This window comes from Mercenaria mercenaria, unplaced genomic scaffold (assembly GCF_021730395.1).
Source record: "Mercenaria mercenaria strain notata unplaced genomic scaffold, MADL_Memer_1 contig_2184, whole genome shotgun sequence".
Taxonomy (NCBI): domain Eukaryota; kingdom Metazoa; phylum Mollusca; class Bivalvia; order Venerida; family Veneridae; genus Mercenaria; species Mercenaria mercenaria.
Window position 1 is genome coordinate 20,747 of NW_026460225.1, and position 12,869 is coordinate 33,615.

Here is a 12,869-nt window from a genome sequence, read left to right on the forward strand (position 1 = left end):
GATCACTAGGCAAGACATACCAAAAATCAAAGGCCTAGTTAAGGCAAGTAGAGTTTAAAGTTTTTTTCTTATACAATTCTATGTAAAACTTGGGATCCCCTTGGTCGACCTTTTTTCAACTCAGGGGAATAATTTGAATAATCCTGGTAGAGCACCACTAGACTACTAAATATCAAAAGCCTAGGCCTTGCAGTTTCAGACAAGAATATTATAATTTAGAAGTTGTTTCTTTTTCATATACAGTGGAACCTGTCTAATCTGAAACTCTCTAACCCGAAAACTCTCTAAACCGAACAAATTATTTAGTCTCATTTTTTTTCTTATACATTCTCTTTTGTAAAAATAGCCCTATAATCCGAAACCCTTTTACTCCGAAAACAGAACAAACATTTGAGAATTTTATATCTAATTACATTGACATTTACCCTTCTAATCCGAACCTTAGTCATTTTTTCTGATGTAAATCTTACTCACTTTTGACATTTTGAGTCTGTTAACATTTTTAGCTACAATGTTTTCCTCTATATAAAAACGTGTCAACAAAATACGCCCCAATACTCGAATTTCAAAGTCATGTCAGATTTTTGCTTTGTATATGCATGTAATCAGCACAGTTGTGAAAGAAGCAAGTACAAGTAATTAGTTGGAACAGAAATTTGTAAGAGTAGACATACGTGCAACAGGTATTGCCAATGTAAATTAATAGACCCTAATAAATATATTTATCCTATACCTTCCTCACATATTTTCTTTGCGATTTGTCCATTTAAAGCTACAAATTGATTCACTGCAAGTGGTACAAAATCGGATCGTAACAATATTGAACTAGCAAAATATTCTCCTTTTAGGCGAGTGTTTTTTTTTTTATATATATTTCGTTTTACAGGAGCGCCGGTACTAACTTCCCAGAAATTGAAATAAAAATTAAGGTCAAATTCCTGGATTTTATTTTATTTCTTCCGCCGATTCATCCGGCTCTGGCCAAAATGAAATAAAATAGACCACAAATGAAATCGCCGGACACGCAGAATAGTATTTCATGCGAGTATTTCTTGACACTATCGTGTAATTTCGTGTAATTTTTGTTGGCGTTTCATCAAAAGTTTAGCGCTGTGCGACCTAATGAAGCGCCTAAATGATACTGATTTATCAAGGGAAGTTACTCTTTTACCGGTGTCTATGTAAACAAAATGCGAGATCTAGACTGTTTTCTATATAAAAGTTAACAAAATACAGTGAATGATTCAGGTAATTGGCGATTTTTTTCGGAGATGAATTTACACATCAAAAAGAAGAAAACTATTACATTAGCGGGGGGAATGGGGCCGATTTTTGCCCTATATTTTGATAAAGAAAACGCTGATTGTTCGGGGTTTTTTTGAGAAGAAAAACAAGGTCTGAGCTTGTCAAAGTCACATTGATGAAGATGTGACTACGACTCTTTCATATGTGATATTCTCGATCAAGAGATAGACAGAAATAATTGGCACACTTGCATTCTTGTGTTGGCTCGACATGCTGAAGTCAGAATAATTCGATGTTCGATTGTTTGATATTTGTGACGAGCAATCTTAATGTAAAAACTTTGAAGGACCAAAATAATGGAAGTTCAATGAAAGTACATAGTCATGTAAAGTTATTGGTTTTATATGGCGTGTAAACACGTTGGTCGTGTACAGAACATACAAAGGTTTGAAACACCAGAAAATTTGAAATTTTGGATATTATTCAAAAATGTTAAGATAGATGAATGAGGAATTAAATCCCCTTTCCATACATGTAAGTTATATTTTAATGTATGGCCAATTCGTGAAATAATCAGCATTTAAACCTGTAGCATGAAAAGCGCCGATAGCGATGGAAATTTCATCGAAAGTTGTTTCAGCTATTTTGATCATTCGAGGTTTTGACGCGAGTGAGGATATTGCCCATATGAAAAGATATCTCAATATTTCCTAGGATCGCGTCAAAATAGACCAGACATGCTGTTATAAGCAGTTCAGGAACATGGACTTGTTAGTATTTATTTTAGCGATTTGAAATTCGCGTGCAAACGGAAGTTGAAAAATATGGTATGCTGCCTCGAACACTTTTCTATCTCTTCTTTTAAAAACTTCAGTGATTTCTTTCGTCCCTTATTGTTTTGTTCACAAGTGAGACTCCCAAAATGAATTTTGCCCCACTTTTTTACCTTTATACACAGACTACACACATATGACAAGTCCAAAACTGACTGCAAGAAGTAAATTGCATACAAGCTTTCTACAATATTTTTTTTTTCTGGGATGTATTGTTTCTTTTCTACACACAATTTTTTTAATACTCGAGGTCAGAATTGTACAAAACCACAATCTTCTTCATTCAAGTATTCTTTTCTCAAAAGGGTCATTTTCATGTGTGCAATATGCTTATCTAGGTAGTCCTAAGTGTTGAAAATAAGAATACCATCGGATGTTTGAAAATATTTTAAAATATCCAAAATGAAAGTGAACAATAAACTACTAGCATTTTGCATTAGGCTATTTTCTGATATAATATCTATCTTCCAATTAAAACCCCTCCTGGAACCCCAGACATTTCATACTTCAGAAATGCTTATTACTGTAGGTCTGTAGACAAATTTTATATTTTATACGAATTCTTCAACTATTGCTTATAATTAAAAGCCCAAAACTATGTTGTTCATGCTATCATCATAAAGAATATTTAGAGACTTTACTCTCAAAAGAATACTAAAGTTTTGAGGAGAGGCTTGTCTTTCGAAAGAAAACTTCGGTTGTGAACTGTGTTTAAACACTTGAATGAATTGATGGTTGATGGGCCTTTTTGTTTTCATTTTAGAAGAGACCCCTCACACTTTACACAGGCTTTGGGCTGTCCTATAAGAGACTGGTAGCATGATTGGCAATGCCTTACTGGCACTTTCAAATTTCTAAAATGCTTCATTTATCATAGTGAGAATGCTAACCTTGTATTTCATGCAAGTATTTGAAGTAATTTAACTTTATACGCTGTGTATCCCCAGAAAAAGTCATATTGCTAAAATACACACAGCTATTGTTAAAAGCAAGTGAAAAGTTTAGATCAAGCAAGCACACCGAACAACCAGAAATGCTACTCACCTACATTGTACTTAAAGTAGGTTGTTTAGTCTCTGTAATAAATGGACACTGAAATTCGCTTTGCAGGTAACCACCTTGATTTCTGATTAAAATGTGGTATTTTTTTTCTAACAGAAACAGATTTGTTAACCAGTATGAATTTCAGTGACCAGAAAAGAAGGTTTCTCACTAGGAACCATTAAAATACTGTTACTCTTACTGTCAAACTATTAAGGTAGTAATAATTTAACATGTTAAGTTGCAAGAAGTTACTGCTTTGGTACATATAATTACATTATAAGATGCATTTTTTTGTAAAACAATGAGTACAAACAACTTTAAAAAATGTTCCGTAAATAAAAAAGATAGAAACAAATTTCTATTTCATTTTTATTTTTTATCGACTCCTCAATTTTCCAGCTTTTATTTTTATTTTCATTTCCTCCTCGTACTGCTCTTTTTTTTTTTAAAAAAAAAAAAAAGAACAATCCTGTAAAACAAAAAATAAAAACCTATCTTCTTGGAATGTAGGACTGGTGAAAAAAATGTTTATAAGTGATATTGAGAAGTTGAATTAACATAAAATTTACATTACACTAAAACAATCTACATGTTGCTTATAGTTTAATTATTCTCTAATAGTCTGTTCACAAAAAGATGAATCTATACATTATGTCTAACAAATTGCATAATTTTACGTTCTAAAATAGAAACCTTCCTAATCCGAAAACCCCTCTAATTCGAACTTACTTTCTGGTCCGAGCATGTTCGGATTAGATAGGTTCCACTGTATAGGTATGTGTAAAACAAGGCAATGCTACATACCAAATCCCAAAGGCCTAGGTCTTGTGGCTTCAGACAATAATATCTTTTAAGTGTTTGTTATATATAAGTCTGTGTAAAAGTTAAGAGCCCCAGGGCGGGGCCTCATTTTTATCCCGGGATTATAATTTGAACAAATTTCAAAGAGCATCATTAAAATGATGTCACATGCCAAATATTTAGTCTGTACCCCTTGTGGTTTTGGACAAAAAGACTCTCTTTTTTCTCATTTCGGTTGCCATGGCAACCTGAATTCTGTGTGGAATTCAATTGTTTGAAGAAACATCCAAGCCAAGAGTGTCATCAACTTCCACCAAACGGTTTCAGAGGAGATGATGTTTAAAACAAAGTGTGGACGGACGACATAGGCGGACGGACGGACGGACGTTGGACACCGGACAGTGAGCTTTCATAATAGCTCACCCCGAGCACTTTGTGCTAAGGTGAAAAAAAAAAGAACACTAAAACACATTTCAAAGTTTATGTTATAAACGATGCTATTTATAAGATAATTATTGAAGTGAAAAGTTATACTGTTGACTGCTTGACCGGCATACAGATATTTTAATACAAATGCCTACGAATCCCGCTGAGGAGGGTTGACATTTTTTATGCTGGAATACAGGAGGATGACATATTACAGTTCTGGTGCGTCTTAAGCTGATACTATGAGCTAAACATAAATCAATTATAAACATCAATCAGTTATCTATATAAATGTTGAAAGTATCCAATGAATAATAAAAAAATCTTAAGTGATTGTTCTTCAATGACATAAGAATAATATGATATTACAATAGTACCAACTCGTGTTAAACAGAGTAGCACAAATAGACATGCACCACTTTTTAAAGTTTATTCATTATGTCCCGCTTTCTTAATGAATGTAGAAATAGTAAGGGAGTCAAAGCCGTACTGTTGATCCAACAAATCTTGGAGCTTGGTCATCTGTCTGCGGGCATCCCTGTGTTTGGAATAGAATTGTAGTTTTCTGCAAAAAAAAACAAAAAAAAAACTAGAAAGTAGCAGTATGAGCTAAACCATTGCCGATGTGATTGTTATTCTTAAACTGAGTCGTATTGTAAACAGTCCTCCACCGTTGGACACCAGAGGGACTATGAGACTGTCCATCTGTCCGCCCGTACGAGCTAACATTTGCATACCTGTATGAAAAGTAGGTAACTGTACTTTTTCTTTGATGTCATTCATTCCGTAAGATTTTACGCGACTATTTTAAGTGGCTAGAAGAACAATACAGAACACAAAACAATAGCCAATTAATACCGATATGTAAAAAACGTCCGTCCGTCTAGATCCTTCCTATAACTATTCAAGCTAGGTTCATAAAACCTGGTTTGAAAATAGAGGGTAGTATGTAGATTATGCACATACATGTCACATGCTTGTAAGATAAATGTCATAGTCACTATTGATGGACAGGTAAAACGTGTTTTGCTCAATAACTTTTATATTCATTGATGGATTATCTTTGTGCTACACAAAAACGTTCTCCATGATGAAACAATGTGTATACGCATGATCTATGCTTGTCGGTTAAAGGTCGAGATCACTGTTCAAGGTCAAGAAAAAAAATGTCTGCACCATTACTTTTAATTGCATTGAAGGGAAGGACTTTTTAGTACTTACACAGAAATGTTCCCAATGATTAGGCTGTGTGTCACGCAAGAGGCCCATGGTAGACGCCTAAAAGTCAAGGTCACTTTTGAAGGTCAAGCATTTTTCACTGGGTACTTATTCACCCTTACATTGAAATCAATGGTCACATTTTTCACAGATCTTTTGAAATATTGGTTCTCGAGTTATCTTCCATTTTAATTTTAGAAAACGCACTTCAAACTAAAGAGCATTTAGTGATACAATATGCTCCGTCTTTGAGCTCAAGCATAAACGTGAATGGCAAGAAAAGCATCGTTTTTTTTTCCTGTGTTAGGCTGGTTTAATAAGCAGTTCCTATACCCAAGTATCGTTGATAATTTTTCGGAGGAAGTCATTAAAGTTGAACGTATGTATGTTTACAATGTATGATCAAGATCTATTAACATGTCAGTCTTTTAAGCTTTAACCTACGAGCATCTCAAAGCCTAGATCAAGTTAATATATAGAATCATTGGTCCTAACTTCAATTAATATAAATATATTCACTATGGTACTTTTCTCTTTTACGAAATATTTTGTGACGGATTTTTCGGCGTGTAACAAGTATTTACAATAAAGCATAGGCATCTAATGAAATATATATATATATATATATATATATATATATATATATATGATTGAAAATGCGTATATCGTTCAGACCATACAAAGTATATGTACTGTTAACTGTACATTAGTGTAGCATAATATACTTCCGCGTTTTAATCACTTTTAAATATAATACAGATTATGAACAATATGCTTCAGTAAGGTTTAAATAATAATAACAAACATACTCAAGATCTTGGTATTTAAAGCATAGATGTTTATTAAGAATATTTGTATTCTAAATAAGAGCACATTAAACACAGGCATCTGAATCCTTTACAAATTAGTTATTTCGTTTTAAAAATTTAAAAGGCTCACTTTATTTGAAAACCACATCATATTTCTTTTCTAACAAAGTAGTTTTCTTAGAACGAATTATAATAACTACCTTTCTGGACATTGCCCATTTTCCGAACAAAGCTATTAAAAGCATTCTCAGAGTTAATGCTGCCTTTGTAATTGCAAGCGTAAATCTTTTTGAAAGTATTTCTAGCAATAAATCCAAAGTCTACAATGATTCCAAGTTTTTTAAATTCAGTGATAATTCTCCATGTCGGCGTCGATGGTTTGTATCTGGTATCGGTGATAACATGCATGCAGATAACGACCGTTCGTCCGCACAACTCAGCTGAAATATTTATTTTAAAACAAAACAAGTAATTTAGCATTTTGTTTAGTGTCTATTGTAGTTTGCTCATAACACAAGTTGTATACATGTATATTGATTTATTACTGTCATCTGGAATGCTCCATTTTAATACATACATGTACATACATATCTGTAGATTGTGGAATGATTACTAAATACATTTATCTAAATCAAAATATGCAAATCAATATATGTACCTGTATGCAGATGTTTTAATACCGAGCGAATATCCTCTTCTGCTCTCCCTGTTTGTCGTCTGCACAACAAAGCTACTGGATAATTTTCTACACATTCTTCAGATGTGTTGACAAACATCGTTTTGATTCTACTGTCAACAAATAGTCGAAAAGCGTCTGTGAACTGATTTGTGATATTCACATTTTCTGTATCAAGTAGGTAGATTTTATTCTGTAAAATGTAAATCATGTGAAATATAAATCTTAGATTTCTGAGACATAGTCATCATTATCGCTTGATTATATTTGAATAATTGTGTTGACACCAAATTTTGTCATGTCAAAATTTACAAAATGCATTAAGTTACTTCTAACAACCACAATCGCCACAGAAAGATGACAGTGTTGATAATAATAAAAGGTATTATCCGGAACTTACAACCCGCATGTTGTCAGCTACAGACAAACTACTGAATAGAAACTTGTATCTGCCAGTTATGACATTATAAGTTTGCAACTTTTGTGCTGTTGAATACAGATATCATGAAGTAAAAATGTCACAGGTTACAGTTACGAGATACTTATGTCTATGATTTATACAAGGTTCGTTAACCTTATGGCAAATATCACTAGTTTCAAAACGCATTAATTTTACAATATAACTGGACACAGTTTCGATTAGAAATCAAGCGCAGCGGTTCTAACTTGATGGCAATCACAACTGTTAGTATTTACACGCATAATTAACGTTGATTTAGCAATATAACTAGGAACATTTTCGGTTAGAAATCAAGAGCAGCGGTTCTAACTTTATGGCAATCAGTATTAAAACGTTGATCTTGCAATATAGGTAAAGGTAAAGGTCTTGTTCATTATAGTGTTAACCCTATTGAAAGGGCCAGCCAATTTGGCTTATGAGACATCTTTATTGTGCGTACCAATTACCTCCCAACTCCTTCCACTATGCCAGGCGCCAGGCGGGTAGAAGTCGGTAACCATTAATTTAACTAGCTCGCGGCTCACGAACCGGCCTTTTCGGAATGAGTCCCATGACAAACATCCCCCGGACGAACGCTCTCCATGGGGCTCAAACCTTCGACCTCCCGATTCTGAGGCGGACGCCTTAACCACTGGGCCACGGTGACCGGTTAATATATGAAAAAAACAGTTTCGGTTTGAATATATGTAGAAACAGTTTCTGTTTGAAATTAAGAGCGGCGGTTCTAATTTCAGTGTAAATTTAGGGAAAACTGAAACTTTTGATCAAATTGGTACTGTTTGTTTAGAAGTTTATTAAGGTAACTGCTTTAATCTGTGCTGTAGTAGATCTATAAACAGTGTAAACTTATTTGCTATTTTTAGAACAGTAAGTTACCTAGGATCTCTGTTATTTTTGTCACAAACTGACATACGAGCCTCATTGTATCTGTAGCTTAAATGCAGGTATTGCATCATCTTTTTTGTAAATTTTTGAGTTATTGAGGTTAATATCTCATTTTACGCATAAAGTACCTCTCATGTTTTTCTGTATTTCATAACTTAAATTTCCATGTAAATTTTATTAAATTCTGTTCAGTAATAAGAGTTGATATTTTATTAACTTCAGTAATTCATGTTTTTATTCCAAAACCACTATCACGGGCCTTAAATTGTCAAATTTTAATCCGCGCCAAAGTAGTCAGATTTCCCGGCTATAACGTGATTCCCGTGGAAATGCAAATAGTCCGAGTACATGCATATGTCGTGAGTCCCACGAAATTTAATATTTGACGGGACATTACCCTACAAAAGACTTGACTAGATATACCTAGTGCACACCACTTTCGACATTAGACGAATTTACGTCAAATTAATTTTTTTTTTGGTAGAAATTTATGCTAGATCGAGGTAAGAAATTTATTTGTTAGATTTTTGTATATTTTTTTTGAATTAGGATTTTTATTTAGTATACCTTTGTTCGTTCTACAGGATTTTGCAACATTTACTTTTTGGCATCATATTAGCTAGTTTCGGTATGTCAGGATTATTTATTAAATTTTTCAGGCTTTTGTAAATTTTTTCGAAGGAGGAATCTAAAATGTTTCGTTTGTATCAGCTGTAAGATTTGTACTGAAATTTGTGTAACATGATAATTGTAAACTTCTCTTTGTCATAAACATATGTGAAACATTTCGTTGTTAACTATGGAACACCGATACTGCATTGCATTGTAATGTATAAATCTATGTGGCATGTCTAGTACCGTGTATGTAATATGTTATTGTAATTTGAAATTACTGTGTGCTAGTCTATAGCATATCAAAACAGTGTCCGTTTTGTTGAATAGAAATTGGTATTATATGCATGCTAGTTTTTGTAAAGCGTTTATTTCGCATTGCATTGTGTTAATTTGTAGTTGTAAATAATAGCTGTAGTTTATCATTTCCTTATCTATATTTTTTATCATAAACTTTTCATATCTTTTCAATACTTTAACTTTAGACTTTTAAGTAATTAATTTTAGAAATAATGGAAGTAATAAGAGACGTAATTTAATCGCGTGATGTATGAACTTTGTAGCACATATATTTTGTCTTAGTACCATATATTATCTATGGGAGTCTACGGAGGTATGGTGTACCCAACGGAGCAATTTATGCCCTTACTTATTTGTTTTGCTATGGTGCTTACTATTTGTTATATATTTTAACTTCTTCCACCAGATGTTTTTTACCAGGTGATGTCAAGATGCAGAAGTACAATACCCGAGGTTATTTGATCTTCACTCGCGCGGGTGTGATTTTCCCAACGCAGATTTTTCGTCCTGTGGTTGAAACTGCCTCGGTTGCCTAGTGGTAGAGCGTCCGCTTCGAGTGCGGAAGGTCGTGGGTTCGATCCCCGGCCGCGTCATACCAAAGACGCAAAAAAGTACTAGTAGCTTCCTCGCTTGGCGGATAGTGCTAGGACTGGTCAGCCCGGTGTTAGTATAATGTGACTGAGTGGGGTATCATGCCACGTGTCTACGGCGTGATATTCCAGTGAGGCAGCACTATAAAGTTGGGCATTGTGCTCACTGCTACAAGTAGTCACCGACGTTTATATGACTGAAAAATTGTTGAAAAAGACGTTAAACCCGAACACACACACACTCGTCCTGTGGTTGTGCCTTAACTCGCAAAGACGATGACTTTTGTGATCCACTGAAGTCAGGTCAGGAATGCAATCACCGACCATCATAGAAAACCAAAACAGAGTCAACGTTTCACAGTTTAGAGGGACATGACTTGAAAAATGTTGTTTAGTTCTGTTCTACTTAAAGTTCAAAGTTAACGGAAACATCTGTGTCACGGAACTGTCAGTGTTAGGACTTTATACTTGTTAAAAAGAGATACTGAGCACAGATATTTTTTCTTTCTTTCTTACAATAGTTTTTTTTTCACTTTTCATTTATTCATTGTAAATAATCATTTTCTGTAAATAAATTTGTAAATATTGTAATGGGTGTTGATTTGTTCTGATAGTTATTGTCCCCGGTACGTTCATCCTGTAACAAATGGTGTCAGAAGTGGGGTGGTCGACCAGACACAGTAGCTATTCGAACATTATTAACACTCATTAAACTGCAGCAATAATTTGTAAAGATTCCTCTTGTTTTGTTCTATTTTTGTTACACATATAATAGTGTTATTCATTGTTTTCAGAGTGACGACTAACCTCAGATAAGACAGGACAGATCCATAGCTTCAGCCAACCAGTTTTAGTGGTCACACACTGATAGACAGATGCATGCGACACTTAGATTCTGGGGTGAGTTCGTTCCTATTTTTTTTTGGGTCACTCTATGATTAAGCCACCATATATCTGTACGGAGAGTGACCGCCCTTGACAAGGAGAGTTATTCTACTCTTACTCAGTCTTGTGAGTTGACCTACTTCTCCCAGTGATCCTATTATGTTCTAGTGTACTGTATACATACTAGATACAGTAAATTAATTTGTGTGTGTTAGAAAGCTTGTGTGCATATATATTAACATAACTGTTATGTTTTAAAGCTACACAGTTGTGTTATACCTACACTTCATCACAGGATAATGAATTTTTGTTTTATTTGTTACACTAAAGTGATAACACTAGTTACAGTTGATTATTACTTGATAAGGCTAGAATATTGTTACAGCCTACTGTCACAGTACATTGCATAGTGTATTCTTATTTTAGTGAGGACGTTTTGTATAGTATATACGTAGAGTATAGTATTTTGTTTTGGCTTCAGTGGTAACTGTAGAGCCTTAGTGTTAACTAGTGTAGTCTAGTATTCCCTCAAGATTGTTTAACTAGTGTTTCAGGTTGTTATAGTAGCTGTTGTACTGTAGTGTTGTAGAGTGTTAATATAGTTTAATTATTCAAACATGTGTAGTGTAGTGCAGTTAACGAAGGTAAGGCAGGAGTTAGGTTATGAAGGAGAGGAGTTACGTAACTTTGTTAAGGAAGAGCAGGGTAGGGAATGTGAGGAAAGACATGGTAGATTAGAAACAGAGAAAGAAAGATAGATAGATAGATCGATAGATCGATCGATCGATCGATCGATCGATATATAGATAGATAGATAGATAGGACACAGAGAAATTACGAGTATAAGCTGAGAAATATAGGTTAGAATTAGAAACCAGGTTGCAGAAAGAAAACATAGAATATGAACGACAAAGTAGTTTAAAGGCAGAAAAGGACAAATTAGAGTTAGAAGCTAGACTACAGAAGGAAAAGATAGAGTATGAACGTGAGTTAGACTTACATAAGTTATACGAACGTAAGTTAGAACAGGATAAGTTAGAGTATGAAAAGGAGACGTTAGGAAGTTAGAAACAGAGAAGGAGGAAGCAGAAAGTAGGAAATTAGAGACCGAGCATCAGTTTAAGAGAGTCTTAGAAATGATGAGTAAGAAAAAGGTAACGGTTAAGATGTCTCCCTTTGATGAGAAAATTGATTCCATGGATGCGTACTTGAATGTGTACGAAACGTACGCTGTTGCGCAGGATTAGGATAAAGGGATATGATCACTAAACTTAGCTTTCCTTCTGAAAGGGTTTTGATAGGCTTCCATTAGAAGAGGATGGATATGATAAACTGAAAGCCGCTTTGTTACGTCAGTTCAAACTCACTGACGATGGCTATAAGAAAATGTTTAGAACTGAAAGGCTCCGTGATATCTTTGTGATTTTAGCTAGAATAAGTAGAGATTTAGATGGTTGGCTTAGGTTAAGTAAGGTAGAGAAAACTTACGAAGGGTTGTTAGATTTTATGTTTAGGGATCAATTCTTAGATGTATGTAAGAGAAAACTGTATCTGAATTGAGTAGTAAGAGGTTAGTTAAAGCTAGGGATGTAGCAGAATATGCGGATTTGTTTGCAAAGACTCTTTGAGGTTCCAAGTATGTCGTGAATTGAACCAATAAGGACCGAAGCCATAAAACATATGAAATACCTCAGAGACAGTTTCCTAGTAATCGTAATGCAGACAATAGTAATAGATGTAGTAGTAATGGTGCAAATAGAGGTAGAGGTTATCGACCTTTTGGTCTACTCAAGTGTACAAATTGTGGTCGTGCAGGGCATAGCTCATATTACTGTAGAAGTGGAAAGTACGGTAATAGTGCTAATGCAGCAGCAGAAGTAGAGGTAGAGCAGGAAAGTAGTAAATGGGAGAATTGAGACAGTAAGGAAAATAGAAATAGAGGTAGAGGTCGTGACCGAATTAGGAGTAGAGATAGAGGAAGAAATAGAGATATAGATAAGAGTAAGTCTAGCAGGTCCGAGAGTGGAAAAAGTATTATAGAACTCAGGGATGTTGAGGAGCTAGGTATGCTTAGTGTAAGTTCAT